This window comes from Hypanus sabinus, chromosome 28, assembly GCF_030144855.1.
Source record: "Hypanus sabinus isolate sHypSab1 chromosome 28, sHypSab1.hap1, whole genome shotgun sequence".
Classification (NCBI taxonomy): Eukaryota; Metazoa; Chordata; class Chondrichthyes; order Myliobatiformes; family Dasyatidae; genus Hypanus; species Hypanus sabinus.
In genome coordinates this window covers 19,463,905-19,491,684 of record NC_082733.1, presented here as the reverse complement: position 1 = coordinate 19,491,684, position 27,780 = coordinate 19,463,905, and the positions used below count along the sequence as shown (strand labels likewise).

Sequence of the window (27,780 nt, the reverse complement as noted above, 5' to 3'; positions counted from 1 at the left end):
GTGGGGGGGGGGGGGTGGAAGAATCATTCATCAGGAAAAGCAATTGATATTTATGCCATCAGGTTGGAGGGTGCCCAGACAGAAGATGTTGTTCCTTCACTCTGAGGATGACCTCATCTTAGCCATCTCATCAGAACCGGAATGGGAATGAGAATTGAAATAATTGTCCACCGAGAAATTGCACATGTGGCGGATAGTGCGGAGGTGCTCAACAAAGCAGTCCTTCAATTTAAGACGGATCTCACCAGTAAAGGACCTATACGTACTAAGGTAGAATGGATGCTAAATCTGAATTTGGCAGATTGTTAACATAAACCCATGCACATAGGTTGGGCCTAAATTCAGTATTTCAGCTGACAACATGGAACTTTCTGAATACAAAGAATGATTTCAGTGAAGCTAAATGAATGTGAGTATATCTCAGTGTTATCTGGCCATGGCATAGACAACACCCAACTGCACAAAAACAAGAGATCAAAATCATTGAAGGAAAGTCCCAAAGCAACAAAGCTGTACGGATAATTCAGGAAACCCAGTCATGCCTTATCCCATTCCTAAACCAATGGAAAGCATGGGCAACTTTGCAGCCAGTGACTAAATTGTAGTCTTTGATGTGGAAAATATGAAAAGGAAGCAGAAGTGGTGTAATAAAACCATTTCCTATCTTTTATTTCAGCACCACATCTGCATTAAGCCCCATTTCCCTTGATTCCCATAATATACTATACAAAATTCAATTCATCTGTCAAATTGATGCGATAATTTTGACACAAGTTCCCACAAGCAGTTCTGTGGTTGTAACCAAGTAATCTGCTTTTGGTTGAGGAATGAAGGGTGGACATGAAGAAAGCCTCCCTGCTTTCCTTCAGACTGGTGTCTCCCTGCAGAGGGCAGTGAATCTCTGGAATTCTCTACCCCAGAGAATTTGGAGACTTCGTCAGAAGAATTTATGACCATAAGACATAAGACAGAGGAGCAGAATTAGGTCATTTGGCCTATAAAATCTGCTCCACCATTCCAACATGGCTGATTTAACCTCATTCTCCTACCTTCTCCCTGTAAGCTTTGATGCCCTAACTAATCAAGAAACTATCAACCTCTATTTTAAATAGCCTCAATGACTTGGCCTTCACTGCCAGCTGTGGCAAAGAATCTCACAGATTCACCACCCTCTGGATAAAAAAAAATCTCCTCATCTCTAGATCATCAAAGGATGTTTTCCTGTTCTGAGGATGTGCCCTCTGGTCCTAGATTCCCCACTATAGGAAACACCTCTACATCTACTCTGTAGGCCAGACTTAAAGTGGAGGTAGATCAATCAATGGAGTGCTCCTATAGAGGAGGTAAAAAGATTGGAGGATTTCTCCTATAGGGATCAGGCACAGAAGAGGAGATGAACACTGAGGTCCTTTAGCCATCATCATATTGAATGGCAGGTTAAGTTTGAGGGGACATGTGACCTATTCCAGCTGATATTTTCTTGTGTTCTAGTAACAGGATCTTTATCAACCACCTGTGAATAACCATTGTCTTAACAGTCTGAAACATGACAGTTCTGTCAGTGAAACACCAAGGAACCGCACCATACAGACGATGCTGTCTTCTTGCTATTACCATTGGACAGGAGGTACAGGAGCCTTAGGTCCCAAACCACCAGTTTCAGGAACAGTTAATACCCTACAACCATCAGGCCCCAGACCTGCATGAATGAATTTGCTCAACACAGAACTGATTCCACAAACTACAGCCTCAATCTAAAGGACTACAACACATGTTCACAGTATTATTTATTCACTTAATTATGTAACTTTTTAAAAATTTGCACAATTTGCCTTCTTTTACACATTGGTTGTTTGTCAGTCTTTATTTATATTTAGTTTTGCACAAATTATGTTGTATTTCTTTACATCCTGTAAATGCCGGCAAGAAAATGAATCTTGAGGTAGTATATGGCGACATATACATACTTTGATAATAAATTTACTTTGACTTTGAATTGAAACACATGACTTTCTCCAGCAAATGTCCTTATGATAGAGGAAGGGGTTATTTCAACCCATCTAGTAAATGTTGGCTCACAGATCTATCTTGTTCATCATTTATTTTTCCTGTAAGTTAATCTCCACACAAACCCATCAGATTCTATCACACATCTTAACATCAGGGTAATTTACAATGGCTGTCTGAATACAAATCTGCAAGTCTTTGAAGGACACTAGAGCAGCCAGCACCCAGAAACAAAAACTCACACAGAAAGAGGGAGATTGCACTTATGCACTGAACCCAGTTTCTGGAACTGTGAGGTAACACTACCGTATCAAGTGAGCAATGTTCTGACCCAGGGGAGTGAGCCACTGAGTGAAGCAGAGCCGATACTGTCAAAAGATACTCACATCTCAAGCTGGATTTAAAGCCACAGTGCAAATATCATACAAAGAACTCCATTATAAAATGGCACCTCATCTGGCTTCACCGGCCATTTGAAACTCTCCCTTTCCAAGCTAGAATTTCAGTAACAGCAATTACACATTACATTCAATTCCTGATTCTATCTTGAAAGTCTAGTAGAAACCAACTTAATTTCTGCGAAGCAGGAAAAAAATACTGGAAGATAATTTAACCTTTCAGGAATCTTTTAGCAGCCTGTAGTATAATAGTGTTGATCTGGTTCAAGGATTAAGTTCCCATGTTGTCTAAGCTAAGAAGCATACTTTGAGCAAGAAGACCCTGGCAAAGAAAAATTGAGTACCATTTTGAAACAAAAGCACTGCTTCCAATTGTTCTATTCAACAACAATATTGCCTACAATCAGTGTTAGAACAGAATCATAGAATGTTTCATTTTTATACATACATAGATGTCTTCTCCAATGAGAAGCATAAGTAAGATGACAGTGTAGCCCACAAAAGACCTTTACACTTATTAGAATTCATTCAAATATAGTAAAGTATTACTGAAAATATTTGGAAATGTAACTCCAATTATTGCTGCAGAGAAGGTGACCCTTTATGAATTAAGTACATAGGCAATAGTTGGGCCACAAGTGGTGGGATCTCGTGCAGTACAGACACTTGAACAGTTTTGACAAGAATAAATTGGAACTAATCTCTGAGTACCTTTCTTAAAGGCAAACCTGAACATTAGATTTAAACCAACCTTCACACAAGATTAAACAAAATCAAAGGAAAATGTCAGATTAGAGTGACTTTAAAGTATTTAGTTTCAATAAGCTGTACCTATATTGTTATATTCCCTGCCACTTCCATTCAGAGAGACTAATCTTAATTCTCCCGGAAATAAGAGGAAATAGTAAAATCCTGCCCCCTTTCTACTTCATTTGAATAATATGGAAATTACATTATGGAAATGGGTTATTCTGTTATCTTATCAATAATAGCATTTACTTTTTTCATTGACAAAGTTCTTGTTCTATTCTCACATACATTTATTAACTTATTTAACCATTTAAATATTGATGCAGTGGAATTTAGAATCACTGATATTTTATGAATTTTACAGTATGTGCATGTGATTGTTCCATTCATCTGTAACATTTGATTTTAGATTGGAAATTCTGGTAAGATAGTGGTGCATTCAGACACAGGGGTTTCTACGGGGTCAGTCAAAGATGTTATTGTCCTTTCCTAAACATATTTTTTTATGATTGAAAGATCCTGTTGGACATTAAGAATTTAAAGTACTGCAGGTCTACCCCCATCATCAAGTTGCTCATTGTTGAAGAAAATGAAGGAGCTAAACTTGGTGCGGAACATGTCAATGCCTGTGACTGGGAGCCATCAGTGCACGAAGGAGGTGTGGAGTCTAAAAGCAAGTGATCATCTTAGTCACTTTTCTTGTGATCTCAAGACCCTATTGGACATTAGTGGTGTGGAAGGTTGCAAGTCCAACTCATTGATTTATTGGTGAACAGAGAGGGTGGATGGCAAAGAAAACTGTGTGGCTCTGGTCATAGCGAGGACTAGGCTTCAAGGTGCAGTGCCACCTCTTTGCAGACACCCAGTGGTGCTGCATGGCATCCATGCTAGAGTTAATACTGTCCCCCAGTGTTCGTCGGCAGAAGACACATTATACTGTGGACTGCTGCAACATGTATGGACCCAGGGACTTGGACTACATTTTTCTGTGTGACTGTATTGTATTGCTACTTTAGATGTGCTTGCCATCTTATATATGCTATATGCCCCTTGTGTTGTGTATGACTGTTGATACAGTGTTTTGAACCTTGGCCCAAGAGTTACACTGTTTTGTTTGTCTGTGTTCATGGTTATTTATGTTTGGTTGAATGATAGTTGAACTTGAATGTGAACTTGAAATGTTTGGTTCAGATGAAAGTAGGACTAAGCTTCATAGACAGGTAAAGAAGACAAGGGTTTGGTTTCCCTCATGGTGTGGGGTTTTAACTGAATAGTATGTATCATTGCCTTTGGCAGGTTCTCTATCTGGAAGTCATGTTGAATCTCTTGGTTCCAGACAATGAACTCAATTCCTGAATCAGATTGTTGAGAAGTAGGGGCTGGATGGTAGAGTCCTAACCATAATTCCAGACCTCCCAACTGAGAATACTTGGATTCTCATTTCCAGGGATTCTTTCACACGGCAAAACACTGCTGTTATTTCTGGCTTCACGGGTATTCCTGAATACTTGAAAATCTTCTCAAATGTGTCCTTCTTCCAAAAGCTGGGAAACCAAATCATAACAGAAAAAGATTAAATTAGAAACAGGCACTGGAGGATCTGAGTACAGTGATCAGCAATCACAAAACAGCACACCCTGTTGCCTTCCCAATTAATGCAAGGAATTTCAACCAGTCCAGCTTGAATTAGTATCCGACCAGCTACCACCAGCATATCACCTGTGAAGCCAGAGCAGCCAATACACTTCACTTCCCACACTTTGGAAAGTACGATCACCTAGCTTTACTTCCACTCCTGGTGTATAGGCAGAGACTAAAGACCACAGCACCAATGGTGAGGACCAAGAAGATATGGTCAAGGAAGGTGGAGGAACACTGAGAAGACTGTTCTGAGTCAGTGGACAGAACAATATTCATGGATTCATCTTCAAATCTGAATGAATATGCCACAGTTGCCATTGACTTCATCAAGACTTGTGTTGAAGACATACTGAGCATACCCTAACCAAGTAATCTGCTGAGGGCAAGATCTGTGGCATTCAAGACTGGTGATTCAGACTATACAAGAAGTCTGTCCAGGTACAACCTAAGAAGGGCTATTTTAAGAGTCAAAAACTAATTCCAATTGAAGTTAGAGATGTAATCAGATGTACATCAGCTCTGGCAGGGTTGGCAGGCTATTACTTCCTACAAGGTGAAACATAACATCGTGAATGACTGTGATGCTTCACTCCCAGATGAGTTCAATGCCTTTTATGCATGCTTTGAAAAGGGGAATAGAATTGTACCTGTTCAAATCTCTGCAGCATCTGGTGAGCTGTCTCAATGATTATTGTCCAGTTGCACTCACATCTACTATGAACAAATGCATTGAGGTGTTGGACATGGCAAGAGAAGACCTGAACTTGCAGCAATTTGACATTTGCCATGATTGATCTACAGTGGATGCAATCTCATTGGCTGTCCACTCAGCCTTGGATCACCTGGACAATAACAATACCTATATCAGGCTGCTGTTTATTGATTACAGATCAGCATTCAACACGATCATAGTCCTAGTTCTAATCAACAAGTGCAAAAAACTGGACCTCTGTAATCACTTTCAAGTTCCTAAATGTCAACATAAATTTCTACAGAAGAACCGTTAAGAGCATTCTAACTGGCAGCATCATGTTTGGCATGGAAAACCTAGACAGTTGTTGACTCAGACAATTCCATCATGTGCACTAGCCGCCCCAAAATCGAGGATATCTTCAAAAAGCGATACATCAAAAAGGCGGCATCCATCATTAAGGACCCCCATCACCAGGGATATGCAGTCTTCTTATTGCTCCTATTCAGAAAAAGATACAGGAGCCAGAAGACACATAGTCAGCATTTTAAAAACAGCTTCTTCCTCTCCACCATCAGGTTTCTAAATGGAGAATGAACCCATGTAAACAACCTCACTATTTTTGCTCTCTTTTTGCTCTATTTATTTAATTAAATGTTTATATGCATTTCTTATTGTAATTTATAGTTTTTCTTAATTTTCTACATATCTATTAAAATGGACCTGCTCAAAATAACAAATTTCACAACATATGCCAGTGATATTAAACCTGCTTCTGGTTCTGATTCCGATTCCACATCCTACCTGATCCAATTGGCTTACCAACAGGAGAGCCATGTGAAAATTGCGATCTTAAAACATTGATAAGTATAAGTAAATTACTTCCAAGAACAAATATAGATTAATGCATAATTTGAACTCCAAAAATACGGTTGCCATCTCCATACCCTGAGATTTTGTAAGAGCTACCTCCATGGTAATATCCTTCAAATTGATTTCATATCCAATTCTTCTGCCAAGCTTCAAACTACCCTGTTCAAATGAGACAAACATTTTGATAAATCAGGAAAGAGATGTACTTCATACAATGAATTACAGTGATGATATTGAATGGCATGAATTACAAAGTTTAAATCCATGAAGTAATTGTCTATCAGAGTGCTGTCACCTGATTCACTCTACCTTAGACTGAAAATACAATTAACGTATCTTGCAGGAGAATGACACAACATTTACAATGAGATTCAAAGGATAATTTTCTTCAATGATTTATGGCAAAATGTGACCACAGATAATACTTCAGAAATAAGTCAGAGAACAGAATGAGACATTTGAAATGCTTTATTCCAGAAGGCCACACACAGCGATCATCATAAACCAAGCACCAAACCAGAGTCTGTCAAGCAGCAAATCATTCAAGAAACTAAACCTACAAACCATTGTTCAAGGTTTTGCCAGAAGGAAATCTGCAGTAGTTTGGAAACATCCCTGCAATTCTGTATCAAAGGCTATAAAGAGCTTCAAATGATAGGGCAGAGAGGCTGGGGGCTATTGCAGCCTCTACATTCCCTTAGTGATTACACTGGCCTCAAGACTGAATTCACTTGAATACATCATTTGGCATTAAACATACCTTCAATATTTGTTTCAAGTAACAGTTTTCCTATCACATTTTCAACTCAGAGTCAATCCAACTTAATATTGAATATGCAGTAAATAAGAATAATTGCGTATTATAAAGAATTTGGGATAAAGTACACAAGATAGCAACATATACAAACACACAGCCCATGTATTTTAATATAAATGAGCTTAAAGTCTAAGCATCCCTTGATTTATAAATATTCTACTAATAAATTTTTGCTATAACACTATTAGCTCTTTAATGTACATGTCTTCAATAACAAATCTAATTTTTGCTATAATGAGTAGGACCCCATTCTCCCTGTATAGAAGTATATGCATGAAAATGTCTGTGATCCAATTTGCATAGGCTTTCAATTTTGCTCAGTAAAACATTTTCAAGAAATGCAATCAGTAAGTCAAGGATTGTTGTAATTCATTTTGAGAAGGAAAATAGGACTGGGAAGTTAGAAAGACCTGAAGTTATGTACAATTATACTTTGTTACTCCAAAGCATAAAAAAAAACTAATTGAAAGGAAAACAAGAGGGCCAGGACTTCTAAATTCATTTTTAATTTTTAGTGAGGTGCAATATAATCATGTGGCAGTGTGATGACGCACTGTATGCCATATAGATACATTTACATATAACCTGCAATGCATTATGTAACAACAAAGAAAGCTTAATCAAACAATATATTTACAATGTTACTGAAATACAACTGAAATGCTAAATACACAATACACCTCCCTGCTTAGCTATAAATTCCAATTCAATATAAAATGCATTTCAACTTATATACCTAATGTACCATATAATACAACTACCACCAGGGCCTGCGAAGTGCCAGATTAGTGAAAATGCCAAATTACAAAAGGATCCCATTAAACAATAGGTAACTGCCTCATCATACCTTTAAAATATCATGTACATCGTTACAAGTTAGATAATAATGAAACAGAAATATTAAATGAGTATTAAGTGAACTTTTAATAAAGTAATATACTGTATAGGCACAGATAAAATAAAGGGTACAGGTAAATGTACAGGAATTAACTTATACAGAACAGTTGAGCACTTCTGCTTCTAAAGTGAGACGTTTAATATACCTTCAGGCAAAGCTACATGTTTGCAAGTGTGGGGTTGTCATGATCATCAAGATCTTCATCTTGAAAAATGAGTGAAGCATCAGGAACTGGTGCTGAAACTGGCACAACAGTTTCTCCAAAAACTGTTGATGTTGGTGGGAGCACATCTGGATGAGCAGAAACAGAAGTCTGAGAAAGGAGGTATTCTATACACCACATTTGGCGTGACCGCCAGGTGGCTGGGGATTCGTCGCTGGGCTCTTCCCTCTTCACTTGCAGTTCCTGAGGGAATCCTCGTTAGTTTCTTTTCCTCTGTTTAGTGATATGCTTAAGTTCAGCGGGTCACCACGTCTGATCTGAGGTCGTAGGCAGAAGAGAACGGTGTGCCGGCCGGGCGATGCCGGAGTGCAGTGCGCGACTGCCGGTAGGCGGGCGAGAAGGCAGACCGACCCAGCGTGTGCCAGCACACCCATCACTAGTGGGTGAGACGGGTGGGTGCCAGGCGGTGCACCGCATGCAAATGATATTAATAAATGCAGGAGAACAAGCAGGAATCGCCTGTCTGTGCTTACAAGAGCATACCAGCATGTGAACAGATCTAGCGCAACCAAAACAATGTGCAGTAGATTGGTACGGTGGCCCAGGAAATTTGAAATTACAGTTGTGTGGAAAATTTGAGATCAATGCCGGATTATCGAAGGAACCAGATTACAGTTAGTCGGATTAGTGAAGATCGACTGTACCATATAGACATCCATAGCATAGCAAATTATAAGTTGTCCCATTCAGACTTAAATATTTAATCACTGTGGAAGCTTCCTTACTCTTGTGGGATAACATCTTTCCTGATAAGGGCGATCACTCTGCTTGGCAAATGAGACTTGGGGCTGTGAAAACCATCTCAAGTTCTCGGGCCTTTTCCATAGCAGTTGTAGGAGTTGCCTCTGGGACTGCAGGAAGTGGTTCTGACAGCTCTGGACAACTTCCTTCTCATTTTCTCAGTTTTTCTCTCTGGATCCACTTCAATCCTTGGTTCTCTCCCAGTCCCAGCTTCTTTCTCTCTCTTGATCCTCTTTCTTTTCCTTTCTCTTCTTTTTAGGATTTGTGTCTTGTTCCTGGGAAGGTGCATTTATTTCACTGGAGTATTTTCTAATTAATCCTTCTATTGCTCCGTTTACGATCTGATCTCTTCTCTTGGTTTACTCATCCACAACATCATCTGATTATCTCCATTGAGTTCATTCTGTTTGGCCATCCATTTATCCAGCTTTGGTCTTTGCATCTACTTTTACAAATAGCTTTTTGTCTCCCACTTGAAGTTCATGCAATAACCCTTACTGCACACAGAGTTGATATCTGGTTCTTTATACTCACAAAAGCAAATGCTTGTAAATTTTCTAAAGCATGTTGAACTCCCTCCTAGAGTAAAAGCAAGCCACATTTAGCAGGTAACTGCCTGACTAACATAACAGAAGCTTCCTCAGATCTGTTGCCTACAAAAGCTGTAGTAGTCAGATGACTGCTTTCATCACTTCCATGATTTCTCTGAGCAGCATGGTACTTTCTTGATCCAATATGCTTTCCAACCAGAGGCAGAGATTGGGACCAAGACCTGTTTACCCTCTGTTGGGCCGCAACTTATGATATACAGCATGGAGACAGTTTTGAGATCATACGGTACCTTTCTTAATTCACTTTCAGCTGACTATTACAGGGGATGTGAAATGCAAATGATGGATGGATCTTCAAACAAGATGTAGTTGTCTCAGCCACTCACAACTCCAGAATGATGGCCCTCCTGTTTTTTTTTAATCACATACAAGCTCAACTTGGCTTATTGGTTGTTGTATTTCCCCATTATGAATGTCATTCCCACAGGACTTATCTTTTCTCGACTGTAGGTTTTTAGCTGGATATCTACAGGCTTCAGTTCAGTATCTTTGAAATGCTTTTCAAACTTATTTTCTGGAATGACTGAAACTGCCAAGCTGGTGCCTAATGCCATTTTAATTAATTTGTCGGACATTTCTGGTGTAACTCACATTGATTGTCTATTATTAGTTTTCACATAGTAAATCCTAAGGCTGCTCAGGTGTCACTCTCATCATTATCAGATATTTCATCAACAGCATGAAGATTAGTGCTCATTTCGAAACTGCAACTTGACTTTTTTCTTTTCCTCTTTCCTATCCATTACTTTTTTTTGTCTGCCAACATGCTCTTTGTATGTGTCCTACTTTGTTGCATTTTATACAAGATTCACATTAGTCTGGCATATGTGAGTCCCTGCCACAACAGTAACACAATTTGTTTTGCCAGACTGGTTTCTGTTCAGATGTTACAATCTTGTTCATGTTGACTTTCATTCCAGTGTACAGACTCTCACCAGCATGGTTGAGCTTACCATGCACTATGGTTGATTTGTTTTTGCCTTGCCAACTACACTGAGCCCAACCCCTACATCAGTGAGCTGTCATTGACCAGATTGGATTGGAAAGCATGTTATTTCTCCAGTTCGGCCATTTTTCCTGTGTAAGTCTCTTAGATTCATTGCGTTCATCTCAGATTGTAATTTCCTGTTTCACGATTCAGGATTGTTTCATGTCATTTCCATTACATAAGTGTAGGGACGAATAAAATAATTATTACTCTGGATCCAATATAGCCCCAAAAAATACACAATAAAAAAGGAACATACCAATAATATTTAAAAAAACACAATAATTATAAAAACGTAAGATAACTTATACACAAACATAGATTGTAAGTCCATAAAGTGATGCCATGCATAGGTGTATAGATCTGTACATAAGGTGACTTACAGGAAATGATGAAGTAGTGGTGAATTGGGTGTGAGGGGTATTGATCAGCCTGACGCTTATGGAAAGTAACTGCTTTTTGAATCTGGTGGTTCTGGCGAGAGTGAGACAAACAATCTAAGAGCAGGGTGGATGGGAACCTTCATGATGTTACTGGCCCTTTTTCAATACTTTTCTGTATACATGTCCTGGATGGTAGGTTGGCTGGTACCAATGATGAGCTGGGCAGCTACATCTACCTATCGCAGAGCCTTCAATTCCACCACAATGCAGTTTCTGTCCAATACAGTGATGAAGTTTGTTAGGATGCTCTCTATTGCGCATCTGTAGATTGAAATAATATAGATGTGTATAGATCAGCTCTCTTCAGCCTCCTCAGAAAGTAGAGGCAATGGTGAGATTCCTGATTGTGTAGAATGTTTTCTGGGACCATGATAAGCACTCCAAGGAGTTTGAAACTGCTCACAGTTTCCACGGCTATGCCACTGATATAAAGAGGGGTGTGAGTGGTGTGAGTAATCTTGGAGTCAATAGCCTTCTCCTTTGTCTTGTTGACATTGAGGAAGTGTCATGGTGTGTTCCTGAAGGTCTGGGCCCAGATGTGGAGGAACAGCAGGATCCCCAGGAGGAGGTGGAAACAAGAGGTTAAACGTCGGAATCAAAGCCTCAGAGGAGTGACTGAGCTACACCATGAGAATTCATCCTTTCCAATACAATGACTCCACCGAGGCAGCAACTGAGCATCTTCTTTAAATAATCAATAAACACATCAACTTGACAAGATTAAACTGAAAACACATGGACTTAACAACTCTAATTAAGTTAAGTCACTGATTAGTCAATACAGGTGCTCAAAAATCCCAGAATCTCAATACTCTACGGCAAGCTGCAGGGCTCATGGCAGTACCTCCCCCTCTATGGCCAGCACTGGATGGTCCAGGGAGTTCTTGAGACAATTCTGAAAAACACAATGACCTGGAGCTTGAGAATCTTGAGGTAGTTCTGAAAAACACAAGGCAGACCTGGAGCTTGAGGCAAAGCATCTAGAAAAATTGCTTTTCACTCAGAACCATAACAACATTATATAGCTCAGAAACATTGCATTTGACTCGAAAACATAGCATATAACTTGGGGGAGAAAAGCATAACATGGGAGATCATGCGAACCCTGGTGATCCAGAGAACCTTAGAAAAAGTCTTGAACATAGACCTCCACTGGGTCCATAGGTGAATGGGGTCATTCTGTCATGGTTCACTCACGAAGGACTGGACCCAGTAGGGAGGAATAGCAGGATCCCCAGCAAGAGATGGACAACATCAGAACCAGAGCCCTATTCAAAACTGCCGACAGAGTGATGACCCTCCTGAAATGCTCCTTCTTCAGCAGGAGCATTCAGAGGGGTAGATTTCCTTCGGTACAAGATGACAACAGAGACACAGAGGGGGTGGCTTCATTGGCTGGTATTGTGTTGCATGCCTCAAAGCATGCATGAAAGTTATTATGAGCATCACCGAGGGTGGCCTCACTGGTACAGCTGATACTGTTTTTCCGTACATAGACAGTGATTCCATTGACGCCCGGCCACAATTCAGGTGTGTCGGAAATGTTTGAGCGTAGACAGTCTTAGCTTTCTTGATGCCAAAAATTACATTTCTTCTGGCTGGTTTGAGAGCTGTTCTGTCACAAGACTTGACGGCAGTCTCCCACACACCTCAGTGTATTGCCAGACCTTCTGTTTGAGCCATGAGATCATTATTCTTGAGGTACCAATGCCATCTACACATTTACTGTTGTAGCCGATGACAGCTGAGACGTATCCTCGAGGTCCAATTCTTCTCCATTTGTAGCGGCCACCTTGAATGTCTGCCAGTTAGCCCATTCAAAACAGCCCACAGAGTGATGATCCTCCTTCTCTAGCAGCATTCTGTGTATTGGGATTAACATTATGGAGATGTGGTTGGAGAGGCCGATTTCCATCCTTCCCATGTTGTCTTAGTCTGATATCCTATAAACTTAAGTCAATTTTTGTTCTAAGCCTAACACTCATGTGGACAGGTCTAACAGTAATTGGTGAGGGATCTCTTTCAGGTTTCCCCTTTTCCACGATTGGCTAGTTTGTAATATTCTATTTACATCTTTGGTTCAAATGTTTCACTGTTTGTTGCCATTCCACCAAACGGAGTCTAAATCCTAAAATAAAAATAGAAAATGCTGCCCAACTCAATAGATCTGGCATTACATGTAGAAAGAGAATCAGAGAATGTTTCAAGTAGAAGACACTTCTTCAGATCTTAAAACCTAATCTCAGACTTGAAAGCATGCCTGATGCAATTTCAGATTAATTCAGAATGTTAGTTTTCAATTATCCAGCTTACTTTTAAAGACTAAAGATTAGCTTTACTTGTCACATGTTTATTGAAACACCAAAACATACAGTGAAATGTATCATTTTTGCCGTTGACCAATCCAGTCTGAGGACGTGTTGGGGGCAGCCTGCAAGTGTCGACGCACTTCTGGCGCCAACATAACATGCTCGCAACTTACTAACCCTGACACTAGCCTATACATCTTTGGGATGTGGGAGGAAAACAGAACACACAAAGGAAACCTATGCAGTTATGGGGAGAACATACAATCTCCTTACAGACAGTGGTAGGAATTGAATTCTGATCACTGATGCTGTAAAGCATTGCTTTACAAGGTCATGCAGTCAACCAGAAGAATCTAAATATTTAATATAAAATATTTTCATTTCCAGATATTTATTGGCCACAGGTGACAAATTATTGTTTTAACATGGAAATTTCTGTCACTAATTCAGTCTACCCACAACAGAGTCCTCACTCCTTGCTGGGCAGTAAAACTCTGATAAACCAGTACCTCATCATTCAGAAATCCTGATGGTCGGGCATCTAGCTCATTCTTTAGTCCAGTATGTGAGTCAGGAGTCCAGAATGCCAGTAGGATATACATCCATAGCTGGGTATCTTGAGTGTGAAGTGGCAATTCTGGAGCAAATTTGGATCACAGAAGGACGCTCAATAGCTGTGACAGGGCTTGAATGATATCACCTTTTACAAAGTAAAACCAAGTGACATATGTGACAATAAGGTTTCACTCCGAGATGAGCTCAATGCTTTTTTATGCTCACTTTGACTGACAGGACATGGATGCAGCTTCACAAACTCCCACAGTCCCAACAACCCTGTGATTTCAGTCTCTGAGGCCAACATGAGGACGAACCCACGGAAAGTATCTGGCCCAGATGTTATATCCAGCCGAGAGCTGAAGAACCTGGGCTGATCAACAGGCCAGAGTGTTTATCAATAACTTTAACCTTTGAGGTTCTGAGCTACCCACCTGCTTGAAGCAGGCTTTCATTGTACCGGTACTCGAGTGTTGTTATTATCCCTCAACCATTAAGCTCCTGAACCAATGTGAATAACTTCAGTGAACCCATCACTGAACTGGTTCCACAATCTATGGACTCACTTTCAAGGACTCTACAACTCATGTTCTTGGTATTTGTTTATTTTTTTATTTATTCATTCATTCACTCACATTCATTCATTCATCTATTTACCTACTTTTGTATTTGCACAATTTGTTGTCTTTTGCACATTAGTTTTTTGTCCATCTTAGTTTTTTTACGATCTTTTTTTATTCAATTTTTAAGATAATTATGTAGAATGAGTAGTATAATAGAATTATAGAGTATAATATCAACCCTCCCCCCTCCCCTTAACCTTTCCCCCCTTAACATCCCCATCTGAAAAAAAAAAGAAAAGAGAACAAGAAAGAAGAAAGAAAGAAAGACTGCCTGGATATCGGAAGATCCCCACATGCTCCATGGAATTCAAAATAACTTTCATATATATATTTATTTCTTTCCCCAAATGGCTAATAACTTTATCTTCAAAGGGCCTATCTATATATTTAATCCTATATTTTGTAAATAAGGTCCATCTTAGTCCTTGTGCAGTTTTTCATTCATGCTATTCCTAGTATTTACAGTGAATGCCCACAAGAAAATGAATCTCAGGATAGTCTCTGGTGACATATGTGTACTTTGATAATAAATTTAATTTGAATATTGAACTTTGTCTCTGGCCCTGTGGCAGGATTGTGGTCTAAGCTTGCAGCCTAAGGAAAGGTTAAAGCTAGAACTCCAGGGATCAGGTATATGGGTAGGTTTGTAGTTGAAAACAGGATCTGGAGTATTTTTTAAATATAGTATCAATATGTACTTTAAACTGATCAGACACACTGGCTGAAGGGGCTCAGCCAGCAATGTTGACCGTTTAGTTTCCTCCCACAGGTGCGTCCTGACCTACTGAGCTCCTCTAGCATTTTATGCATGCTGTTCTATTCAGGATTTACAGGAATCTCTTGTGTTCTGAAGAAGTTATTATGTTTCATGTGAATATGTATTGAAGTTAAATAAAAGTGTATTTGGATGCACTGTAGATAGGACTAACACCAATGATTCAAAAAATCCACTCGTCCAACATTCCTGAAGTCCCAAGGATTATTGGAGTTTTACTGTATTAACCCATAATCACATTGCAGAAGAAATCCACAATAGTAATGCCAATCAAAAAACAAGATTTGGACAGTATGTTTACATTAATCATTTGTGTAGCTTTTCACAAAATCAAGAAAATTATTTCTGGCAAATGGAATAACCAATTTGATATAATTATATAGCAGTGCCACTGAACCCTTTCAGCTGATCACGCTAAATTGAATGGAAAAGCAAATTGTGCAGAAGATATGGAGAGTCTGCAGAGAGATATAGATAGGTTAAGTGAATGGGTAAGGGTCTGGCAGACGGATAACAATGCTGGTAACCACAAGGTCATCCATTTTGGGAGGAAAAATAGAAGATCAGATTATTATTTAAATGGTAAAAAATTGCAGCACGCTGCTGTGCAGGGAGACTTGGGAGTGCTTATGCATGAATCACAAAAGGTTGGCTTGCAGGTGTAGCAAGCTATCAAGAAAGCAAATAGAATGTTGGCCTTCATTGCTAAAGTGATTGAATTTAAGAGCAGAGAAGTTATGCTGCAACTGTACAGGGTACTGGTGAGGCCGCACCTGGAGTACTGCATGCAGTTCTGGTCTCCTTCCTTGAGGAAGTATATACTGGTTTTGGAGATGATGCAGAGGAGTTTCACCAGGTTGATTCCAGAGATGAGGGGTTTAGACTATGAGGAGAGATTGAGTCACCTGTGACTGCACTCGCTGGAATTCAGAAGAATGAGAGGTGATCTTATAGGAAAATATAAAATTATGAAGGGGATAGATAAGATAGAGGCAGGAAAGTTGTTTCCACTGGTAGGTCAGACTAGAACTAAGGGGCATAGCCTCAAGATTTGGAGGGTAGATTTAGGACAGAGATGAAGAGGAATTGCTTCTCCCAGATTGTGGTGAATCTGTGGAATTATCTGACAAATTTTAAGCAGTGGAGGCTACCTCTGTGAATATACTTAAGACAAGGTTGGATAGATTTTTGCATAATGGTGGAATTAAGGGTTCTGGGGAAAAGGCAGGTAGGTGGAGATCAGCCATGATCTTATTGAATGGCAAAGCAGGCTTGGTAGGCCAGATGGCCTACTCCTTCTCCTATTTCTTATGTTCTTAGATAAATTACCTGTTGCCTCTGTAATGTGATACATTTAGCAAGTTAACCGGAATTAACTGTTAAAATGCTTGAAATGGAAACTACAATATAATAAACTGCTTTCAATGCTCACCTTTAATCAGCTTGGAAGACATTGATGGAAATAAGAGTACTTCAGTTATGCAAGGATATAGTCTAATGTAGGCTTCAAATGCCTGTATTTTCTTTTGGAGAAAGGCATTAAAAAAGACTAGAAATATGTTGATAATTATCACTCTCACAGTATTATATCACAAAGCTTCTTGTTTTCTATAACCCTTGCTTATGATTGTTCCTTCAAAAAGCAACATTTCAGACACTTGCTGCTCGTCACTTCCAACAGTTGTGGACAGATAATGACGGACTGCTGTGACCATAGCAACAGGTGACTTGACACTGAAAATATTTTTTCATGCTGTTACACTTAAGTGTTATACACAGGGGATAATGTTATAAGATTTTCGGCACATCTGCCAAGGAAATGACTAGGGTACGGAGATCAGCATTGATAGCCGGACTCTATGCTGCATCCAAGATATTTGCAGAGCTTTTAAATCCTTGATTTGTTTGTGGGTTGTCATTCCTATCTGTGGATCAGTATTCCCAAGTTGGTTAGTTAACTAAACAGTCTCATCTCCACTGCATGAAGCAATGAGTTCCCTCCAGTGTTCCCTTTCTTTATTTGCCATCTGCCATGTCTCCTGGGTTGGTGACTGCTGTTACAATGGCTGTTTTCAGTGGGCGTTCATCAGTGCAAGCTCGCTGTCTCTCAGCTGGTGCTTCCAACAACTACAGCATGTGCTGTTGATCCTGTGAGCCTTCATCCATGCATTCATAAGATAAAACCGAACTGCTGAAGGATGAAACAACGTCCTGATAGCTAACAGTTCTCCCCGGGCATTGATGTCCTTCATTTTGATGTCTTCTATTGGACCTAGTTAAGATCACGTTGGAGAAATATATAGAAGAATATAATATGTTAAAATAATTTGGGAGCAGGCTTATGTGGAGAATAAACATATTGAGCAAGTGATCTCTTTTTGTGCATTACGTTCTAAGTGACTTACATTATTGGTTTCCTTTCTGATGTTAGGCAAGCATATGTCTGAACGGCAGGTTTCCCTCAAAAGTTCTGGAGTAGTTGCTAATTCAAATTAACAATAAATGTACTTTATTTTTTTTTAAAAATTGGAGTGAGGGGCAAGATCCTTGTTTCCACATGGGCTGGTTCTGACCAGTTCAGCACTGAATGTTTGCACCAGTGTACAACTGATCACAAGAATGTGAAACAACAGTAGGAGAATTATCTCAGGATTCAACACTTCTGCATCCAAAGCCCTCAAGTACATCAAAGTTTATCTACCATCACCCGAAGTACCCCCAGAGATCTGTCCTCCATGTTTCCCTCAAAAGGAGTTCCAGAAATTCATTACCCTCTGACAGGAGAACTTTCTATTCACCACTGTTTTAAACTAACACTCTGCCTTGTAACTATATCAGTTTATTCAAAACTTATCCGCTATAGAAAATAATTCTACCCTCTTATGCTCCTTAGTATCTCATATTTTATATAAGATCACCTTACATCAAGAGAATATATACTCTGTTTGTTTAACCTCTCTTTTATTGAGCAATCCTCTCATCCCAGGAGAATCTCCTCTGGACTGCCTCCAAAGGTACCTCATCCTTTCCCAGGCAGGGACTACAAACTATACAAGCCTTGCAAGATACTGTTTCTACTTGCCCATTCTTGTTCTCTTAGTTTCCATTTAGACTGTACTTTGAACAACTGCATCAGTATGACAGAGCATGTCCACAATAATTTCTTCTTCCCTTTCCTTCCCCTTTCTCCCTTCACCCACGCCCCCAGTAGCCCCGTAATTCTCATTATCCTTGTCTGACAGTGCTGACATTATGCTTATCGGGCATACATGCTAGGCTACCTGCAGCATGAACACTTTTGTGGTACCTGCTCACTCCAGGACAGTAGCATTCTTTGACACGTCCTGTTTCTTGTTGCTTCCAGTTTCAGGGAGGGGACCTATTTCTTCCTTTGTGCTAATGGAAGCTCGTACCTATCAGGTACGAGCATTAGTGCCACCTACTGTAATGGAGTATGACAGGTCCTATGATGGGGATCAGATCCTGCCTCCCAAACCTGTCTTAATTAAAAAGTTCACCAGTGCCCTGCATGATTTAACCATTCCTGCTTCAGGTGCCAGAATATCCTGCAGCCTAGGCACCCCAGATCCACCCAATAATTGCTTAAACATCTTCCTACGTTCTAACAAATATCTGTGGCACACCATGATTACATGATCCATTATCTCTGGTACTTCACAAAAGTCACACCACCTGTTCCCATGTTTACCAACAAGTGCCAAAGTAGAGTGCAAACCCATGTGTCCTACCCTCAATTTCACCATCCACTCATCTTCTCTTCTATTCTTTCCTTAAAGGCAACCTGGACCTGGAACTAAATTGTAATACCACCTCCCTATCCCACTCCTATCCCAAAAATTCTGCTATTTTCTAATCCCAGCCAACCTAATACAAGTTTTGGCTTCATTTTTCCAATATTCACTATACCTCTGACTTAGTAAGTGCCTGGTTTGCTATAACATCTTCCCTTTCATTACCCGATACACCCACATGTGCAGGTACCCAACAAAATTGTACTATTATTTCCATACACTCCAGGACATATAAATTGTATTATCTTCCATCAACAGAACAGGTCTCCTTGAATGCTTTGGTTCCAAACTCCGCAGTATGCCAAACTCTGCAGTTGTGACTCTGTTTGGCTTAACTTGTTCGACCCATTGCAAACTAATGATAATGGCCATAAATTCTGCTGTACAGACAACCCATCCGTCAGCCTCTTCTCCACCTCAGTACTAATCCAAGGGATTCCAGAGCCAACCGGATTACTAGCTAGATTTTTAGAACCACTTGTAAAGATATGCAAAAAGGAAAAAATGCTTCTGCAGTAGAGGAGATTGGGCTGAGGGATGGGATGTCTTAAGAAAAGGTACCTGTGTGTGGAGGCGCATGCTCCGAGCTGGAACAGTGGAACTGATCATTTTGTAGGATTGGGGAGAGAGCTGGCTCCTGCAAAATGTTTAGTTATTGATTGATTTTGGTTGTGCAATTTCATTGTGATCTTATGAATGCATTTGTGAACATTTGTGATTGTGAAGAAGTAGGTGAATTCCTGTGCTTTGGTTTTTGTGTAATTCTTGAGGCTTATGGTAACAACTCCCCTCCATTTCAAAGAATGGACTGTCTCTTTTCTCCTGGAGTAAGGAGATCCTTACTTCAAGGCTCATTTTGGTGTAAGTGGGAAAGGGAGAGGAGCTGTGTATGATGGGTATAATTTCAGACTGATGCTTTGCAGTTGAAGTACTAAAGGTCAGATGGTGTACATCTGTATTTTCTCTTTTGTCATTTTTGTTATTTTGCCATTTTTTGCACTGTAAATATTTTTGCACTTTTTCTTTTTTTTTACCTCTGGCACAGAATAAACACCTTTGTACTGAATTTTTTTTTATTGTGGCCTGCCATCTGATCTTTAATGTTTACTTCTTCATAAGGGCACATAACCCTCAAAAAAATCTGTAATGTGAGAATAGGTATTAGTGCGACTGCAAAAAAAATGGCAAAAGAGATTTTAACTCTTTCAACCATCACACGGAGCCAAAATCCTGTAAATAAAATGACAAAATATGCCATTAAGTGATTAGATGGTCTTACATGGCCACAGTAAGTGTAACTACCCTGAGAAAGTCCAGAGCAATCATCTAGATAATATTGAAGACATATTCTGAACTCCTGCTCAAATTGTGGTTGTTCATTGTTCATTGAAGTGAAGACCAGCTTTTGTATGAGTCATCGAACTAGTGATTGTATTAAATTCTAGGGGATGTTTAACAAGCCTGCCAGATCCCAGAAAATCTGTTAGGAAGATTAAAAATTCAACCAAATCAAGGAAGTGGTGGCTGCATTGGGATAAGCAGCTTATGGGAAAAGGTCAATAAATATGATCCTGGAAATCCAGTGCTGATAGGTTTGCCAAGGAGTTCCACACTGCAAAATATGCCTAACAATATTCTCCGGGGAGGACAGCAAATTGCCAACAGTACTCCAAATGTTACAGAGTGATTATATGGATTCATAATTAAACATAACAGACAGAAGGAACAAGTTACAAAGTCACAAAGTCACATGATGTAGTATAGACCGGATACCATACTCATAAGGAAGCGCATAAATAGCATTGCTTGATTTTCTCCCTCATGAGCTCCATAGCTAGATGTCCCAGTTCCTCTTGGAAAGAATTTTTATTGCAAGGATCTCAACCTGGGGTCCACAGACCCCTCAGTGTTCTGGGATAGATTTCAGGGGGTTCATAAACTTGGATGAGGAAAAAAATTAAATCTTTATTTTCATTAACTTCCAACTGAAATTTAGATTTTTCTTCGATTATGAATGTAGCTAACAATCCCCAGAAATATTAGCAATACCTGTGACTTTGTCACCCATAGAAAACACAGAGTAATTCACATCACATTACAGTTTTTACAACTATCTCAAAATATTGTTTACGGCACACTCATCACTATAGTACTTCAAAATTATCTTAGTTATTTAATGCATTAATGAAGTAGCACATATCACTATATCACAATTTTTAAAATATTTTGCTAACTGTATTTTAATATTACTTAGGGGTCCATAGGCTTCACGGACTGTCACACGGGTCCATGGCGTAAAAAAGGATAAGAACTTCTGGCTTATTGTGACAAGTAGAAAACTTACATTTGAACTTTTATTGTAATTTCCTTCTGCTACACATATAGGAAATGTCCAGTCCCTGACCCTACAGAAGAGAGGAGGAGGTCCCGGTTGAGAATTGCATGTGAATAAATGGGGAAACCTAACCCTGCTTAAAATGAGGCATTTAAGAAGTGGTAGACTCTGAAGATTTAAGGAACAACCAATGAATAATATAAAACTGAGTTCTTTGTTATTCCCAGTTTGGTACTGGCTACACATCTTCAAATGGGAGCTAGACTAGTTGTTGACCAGACAAAGACTGCATCAAATAAAGGTAGTTACATTTATAACACCAACAGAAAAGGTCAAAGTAAATTTATTTTGAAAATACATATATGTCACCATATATAACCCAGAGATTGCCTTTATTTTGGGCCTTCACAGTAAATACAAAGAAACAACAAAAAAATCAAAATAATAATAATAAATAAACAAGCAATAAATATTGAAAACGTAAAAGGGTTATGGGCTGAGTGCGGGTAGGTGGGACTAGGTGAGATTAAGGGTTCGGCACGGACTAGGAGGGCCAAGATGGCCTGTTTCCGTGCTGTGATTGTTATTATTATATGGTAAGATGAAGAGTCCTTGAAAGTAAGTTCATCGGTTGTGGGAACAGTTCAGTGTTAGGTTGAGTGAAGTTATCCCCTTTGGTTCAAAAGCCTGATGGTTGAAGGATAAAGACTGTTCCTGAACCTGGTGATATGGTTTCTGAGGTTCAATTACCTCCTTCCTGAAGGCAGAAATGAGAAGAGATTGATGCTGCTTTCCTGCAACAGCGCTACTTGTAGATGTGCTCAGTGGTGGAGAGGGCTTTGCCTGTGATGGACTAGGCTGTATCCATTACTTTTTGTAGGCACCGGGGAACAGCTGAAGAGAAGGGAACTTTTTATGAGAGCTGTGAAAGTAAGCAAAAGCGCTGTTTCTCTCTCCATAGATGCTGCCTGTTCTGCCGGCTACTTCCAGCATTTTCCATTTTTATTTCAGATTCTGGCATTTGCAATGCTTTGCTTTTAAGTTATGTTTATAAATGGTCCTGAGCTCATTCAACAGTCCCCCTACACCACTGGCTGGAGAAAAAGTCTTCTTAGACAGCACTTATTAGAACTACATGTTATATTGAGGTCAAGAGGTGCAGACATGTGGTAACATTGGTAACAAAGTTGCTTCAGGTTACACACTACACACTACACTGATCTTGGAATATATCACCTTTCCTTCTTTCTCATTAGATTTAAGTCCAGGAACTTCCTCATATGGGGAGCTTCCATCACATGTAGTGTTTCAAATCACCTACTACAACATTATGGAAGTCCTTTAAGAATGGACAAAGTATGTTTCAGGGAGTTCTAGTAATGAAGGTTCAGAGGAGACCATTTGATAGTCTATGAGATATCAACCAAGACCTTATCTCAGAATTTCAGGAAGAACAATCCCAGAAGTATGCAGGACTGATAAACTGGAAAATCCTTTACTCACTTATTACAGCATGGAAGTCATTCAGCCCATTGAGTCCATGACAGCTTTAAACAGGGCAACTACATCGGTCATATTCACTCCTGATTTCCCACAAAACAATAATTCACCATAGCCAAATCACCAATGAGCACATCTGAGATGAGGTGAAAATTCACTCAGTGGTGAACCTACCATAACACTGAGATCAAAGTGAGGAAGGAGTCAGATATAATCAGAGACTAAGGGATATGGGAAGCAAATATGAACAGTCCACTAAATAAGGGTGATCAGTCATGATTGCACTGAATGCTAAAAAAGTTTCAAGGTGTATAAGATGATGAGAGGCATTGATCATGTGGATAGTCAGAGGCTGTTTCCCAGGGCTGAAATGGTTGCCACAAGAGGACAAAAGTTTAAGGTGCTGTGGAGTAGGTACAGAGGAGATGTTAGGGGTAAGTTTTTGACTCAGAGAGTGGTGAGTGCGTGGAATGGGCTGCTGGCAACAGTGGTGGAGGCAGATACAATGGGGTCTTTTAAGAGACTTTTGGATAGGTACATGGAGCTTAGTAAAATAGAGGGCTATAGCAATTTCTAAAGTAGGGACGTGTTCAGCACAACTTTGTGGGCCAAAGGGCCTGTATTGTGCTGTAGGTTTTCTATGCTTCTATGAGTTCAGTAGCCTACTTTGGTTCTGAATTTGATGTTGCTAAATCTAGGGGAAGTGGGAGGAAATTGGAGTGGTGACTGGAGGGTTGTTTCTGGGCTTGCAACTGTTCAGAATATACATTAACTTCTCAGAAGAGGGGCTAACTATCGCACAACTAAGTTTGCTGATGGCTCTAAATTGAATGGAGAAGCAAATTATACAAATTATGCAGAGGATGCTGAGAGTTTGTAGAGAGATATTGATAGGTTAGGTGAATGGTTAAGGGTCTGGCAGATGGAGTACAATGTTGGTAAATACAAGATCATCCACTTTGGAACTAAAGATAGAAGATAAGATTGCTTTATAAACGCTGAAATATTGTAACACACTTGTGTAGAGAGACTGGAATGAGGATTAGACTATGAGGAGAGATTTAGTTCCTTTGGTCAATATTCAGTGAAATTTAGAATGAGGGGGGATCTTACTTATGAAACATAAAATTATGAAATAAATAGATTAGATAGGAGAGAGTCAGGAAAGTTGTTTCACTGGTAGGTGAGACTAGAACTGGGGACATACACTGAAGATTTGTGGGAGTACACTTGGAATGGTAATGAAAAGGAATTACTTTTTGCAGAGAAGTGAGTCTGTGGAATTCTCTGCTGAAGGAAGCAGTAGAGGCTACTTAATTAAATATCTAAGACCTTTTTTTTTGCATAGCAGAGGAAAAGGCAGGTAGGTGGACTTAAGTGCAGAGCCAGATCAGCCATGCTCCTATTGAATGGCAGAGCAGGGTCAACAGGCCAGATGGACTATTCTGCTCCTATTTCTTTTAATCTAGCACCCATGCACTACATACACATTCTCAGTGAAATCTTCACATGGACAGCTCCCAAGGTCAGAGTATATCCAATCCCGGGACTATGAAGCAGCAATGCTAAAGTTGCAGCACCATGCGGCCCAAATTCCGTCCACTAGTGTGATTGAGAAACCATTGCAGCAGGAAGAGGAGGAGCTAAGGGCTCATGAGGTAATTGGCAGGGACGAATAAAAGGATGGGTAACTGAAGAGGAGCGGCCAGTGTGTGAGTGGCTCAGGGTAGGAGTGGAGCTTTGAGGCTCTGGCTCAAGATGCTGAGGACAAGCTTGCTCCAAGTGAGGTGAGGCTGGGTATGTTCCTTTAATTAATTTAATTAACTTAGGAATAGGTAATGGAGGCAGTGGTTAGGGCAGTCAAGTGCTCTGTGTGTGGGAAGTCAGGGATGGCACAATTGTCCCTGATGACTACACCTGTAAAAAGTGCATCCAGCTGTAGCTCCTGACAAACAGAGTTAGGGAGCTGGATGATCTTCAGATCATTCGTGAGGCAGAGGCAGGAATAGACAGGAGTTTCAGGGAGATAGTCACCCCTAAAAGACAGGAGGCAGGTAGCTGGGTGACTGTCAGGAAAGGAAAGGGGAATAGACAGGCAGAGCGGAGGACCCCTGTGGCTGTTCCCATCAACAATAAGTATACTGTTTTGGATACTGTTGGTGGGGACAACCTACCAGGGACAAGTTGCAGTGGTTGCGTCTCTGGCACCGAGACTGGACCCTCAGCTCTGAAAGGAAGCAGGGATAAGAGGAGAACAGTAGTGATAGGGGATTCGATAGTTAGGGGGACACATAAGAGGTTCTGTGGGAGAGATCGAGAATCTCGAATGGTCTGTTGCCCTCCTGGGTGCCAGGGTCCATGATATCTCGGATCGAGTTCTCAGTATTTTCAGTACAGATGGTAAGCAGCCAGATGTTGTGGACCATGTAGGGACCAATGTCGTGGATAGGAAGAAGGAGAAAGTCCTGCAAAGAGACTTTAGGGAATTAGGTGCAAAGTTGAAGGACAGGACCTCCAGGGTTGCAATCTCAGGATTGCTCCCTGTGCCATGTGCTAGTGAAGCTAGAAATAGGAAGATAATGCAGCTAAATACATGGCTAAGGAGATGGTGCAGGAGGGAAGGCTTCATGTTTCTGGACAATTGGGCTTTTTTCCAGGGAGGGTGGGACCTGTTCTGACGGGACGGTTTGCACCTGAACTGGAAGGGGAATAACATCCTTGTGGGTAGGTTAGCTAGTGCTGTTCCTGGGGGTTTAAACTAGATTTGCAGGGGGAGGGGAATCAGAGAGTTAGAGCAGATGGTGAGGTGGAGAAGAATAAAGGTCATGCAAGGGCTGTTTGTGTGGACAGAAATCAAAGGTTTGTATGTGATAGAAATGTTCTCAGGTGCCAAACTGAAGAGACTGGGGAAGAGGCATCTGGCTCTCAAATACAGAAAGATAGGAGACAGAATGTGAGGGAGGATAAGTGTGTGATAGAGAAGGGATGCACTCATACCAAAGGTTTGAGATATATCTATTTTAACGCAAAGAGTGTTGTGAACAAACTGGATGAGCTTAGAGCGTAGATCAGTATTTGGGGATATGAAGTGCTGGCCATTACAGAGACTTGGACAGGAAAAAACCCAGCACTTGAAGTGCTGGGTTTTAAAATGTTTCAGGAAGGACAGGGAGGGTGACAAAAGAGGTGGGGCTGTGGCACTGTTGATCAGAGATAGTGTCATGGCTGCAGAAAAGGTGGACATCATGGAGAGATTGTCTATAGAGTCTCTGAGGGTGGAGATTAGGAACAGGATGGGGTCAATGACTTTATTAGATGTTGTTTATAGGCCGCCCAATAGTAACAGGGATATCGAGGAGCAGATAGGGAAACAGATCCTGAAAGGTGTAATAATAACAGAGTTGTTGTGATGGGAGATTTTAATTTCCCAAATATAGATCAGCATCTCCCTAGAGCAAGGGGTTTAGATGAGGTGGAGTTTGTTAGGTGTGTTCAGGAAGGTTTCTTGACACAATATGTAGATAAGCCTACAAGAGGAGAGGCTGTACTTGATTTGGTATTGGGAAATGAACCTGGTCAGGTGTCAGATCTCTCAGTGGGAGAGCATTTGGGAGATAGTGCTCATTTTTTCTGCGAAGCACAGAAACAAATATCACTATGATGATTGTACCCTCTAGTGTCAATTGTTTGGTGACAATAAAGTATTTGTATAAGTCTATCTGCTTTACCATAGCATTGGAGAGACATAGGAACAGACAGGTTAGAAAAAAGAGTTTAATTGGAGTAAGGGGAATTATGAGGCTATCTGGAAGGAAGTTAGAAGCTTAAGTTGGAAACAGATGTTCTCAAGGAAAAGTATGAAAGAAATGTGGCAAATGTTCAGGGAATATTTGTGTAAAGTTCTGCATAGGTACGCTCCAATGAGACAGGGAAGTTATGGTAGGGTGCAGGAACCGTGGTGTACATAGGCTGTAAGAAATCTGGTCAGGAAGAAAAGAAAAGCCTACAAAAGTTTCAGGGAGCTAGGTAATGTTAGAGATCTAGAAGATTATAAGGCTAACAGGAAGGTACTTAAGAAGGAAATTAGAAGAGCCAGAAGGGGCCATGAGAAGGCCTTGGTGGGCAGGAATAAGGAAAACCCCAAGGCATTCTACACGTATGTGAAGAGCAGGAGGATAAGACATGAAAGAATAGGACCTATCAAATCTCACAGTGGGAAAGTATGTATGGAACCAGAGGAAATAGTAGAGTTACTTAATGAATTCTTCACTTCACTATGGAAAAGGTCTTGGTGATAATAGTGACGACTTGCAGCAGGTTGAAAAGCTTGAACACGTAGATATTAAGAAAGAGGATGTGCTGGAGCTTTTGGAAAACATCAAGTTGGATAAGTCACAAGGCCCAGATGAGATGTACCCCAGGCCACTGTGGGAAGCAAGGGAGGAGATTGATGAGCCTCTGGTGATGATACTTGCATCATCAATAGGGACAGGAGAGGTTCCAGAGGATTGGAGGGTTGTGAATATTGTTCCTTTATTCAAGAAAGGGAGTAGAGATAGCCTAGGAAATTATAGACCAGTGAGTCTTACCTCAGTGGTTGGTAAGTTGATGGAGAAGATCCTGAGAGGCAGGATTTATGAACATTTGGAGAGGCAGAATATGATTAGGAATAGTCAGCATGGCTTTGTCAAGGGCAGGTCATGCTTTACGAGCCTGATTGACTTTTTTGAGGATGTGACTAAACATACTGATAAAAGAAGAGCAGTAGATAATAGACAATAGGTGCAGAA

General features: G+C 40.3%; 1 long non-coding RNA gene across 1 annotated transcript in view; it reads right to left on the bottom strand.

Annotated features, from left to right (window-relative positions):
- Window positions 1–6,922: 6,922 nt before the first annotated feature.
- The window catches only part of LOC132382468 (uncharacterized), a 174,348-nt gene continuing 153,490 nt past the window's right edge, over window positions 6,923–27,780 (bottom strand). Inside the window, exons 9-10 of the long non-coding RNA XR_009508324.1 lie at window positions 16,776–17,615; window positions 6,923–12,020 (exon numbers count right to left, since the gene is read on the bottom strand). This is a non-coding gene — a long non-coding RNA (uncharacterized LOC132382468). The remainder of the gene's footprint in view (window positions 12,021–16,775; window positions 17,616–27,780) is intronic.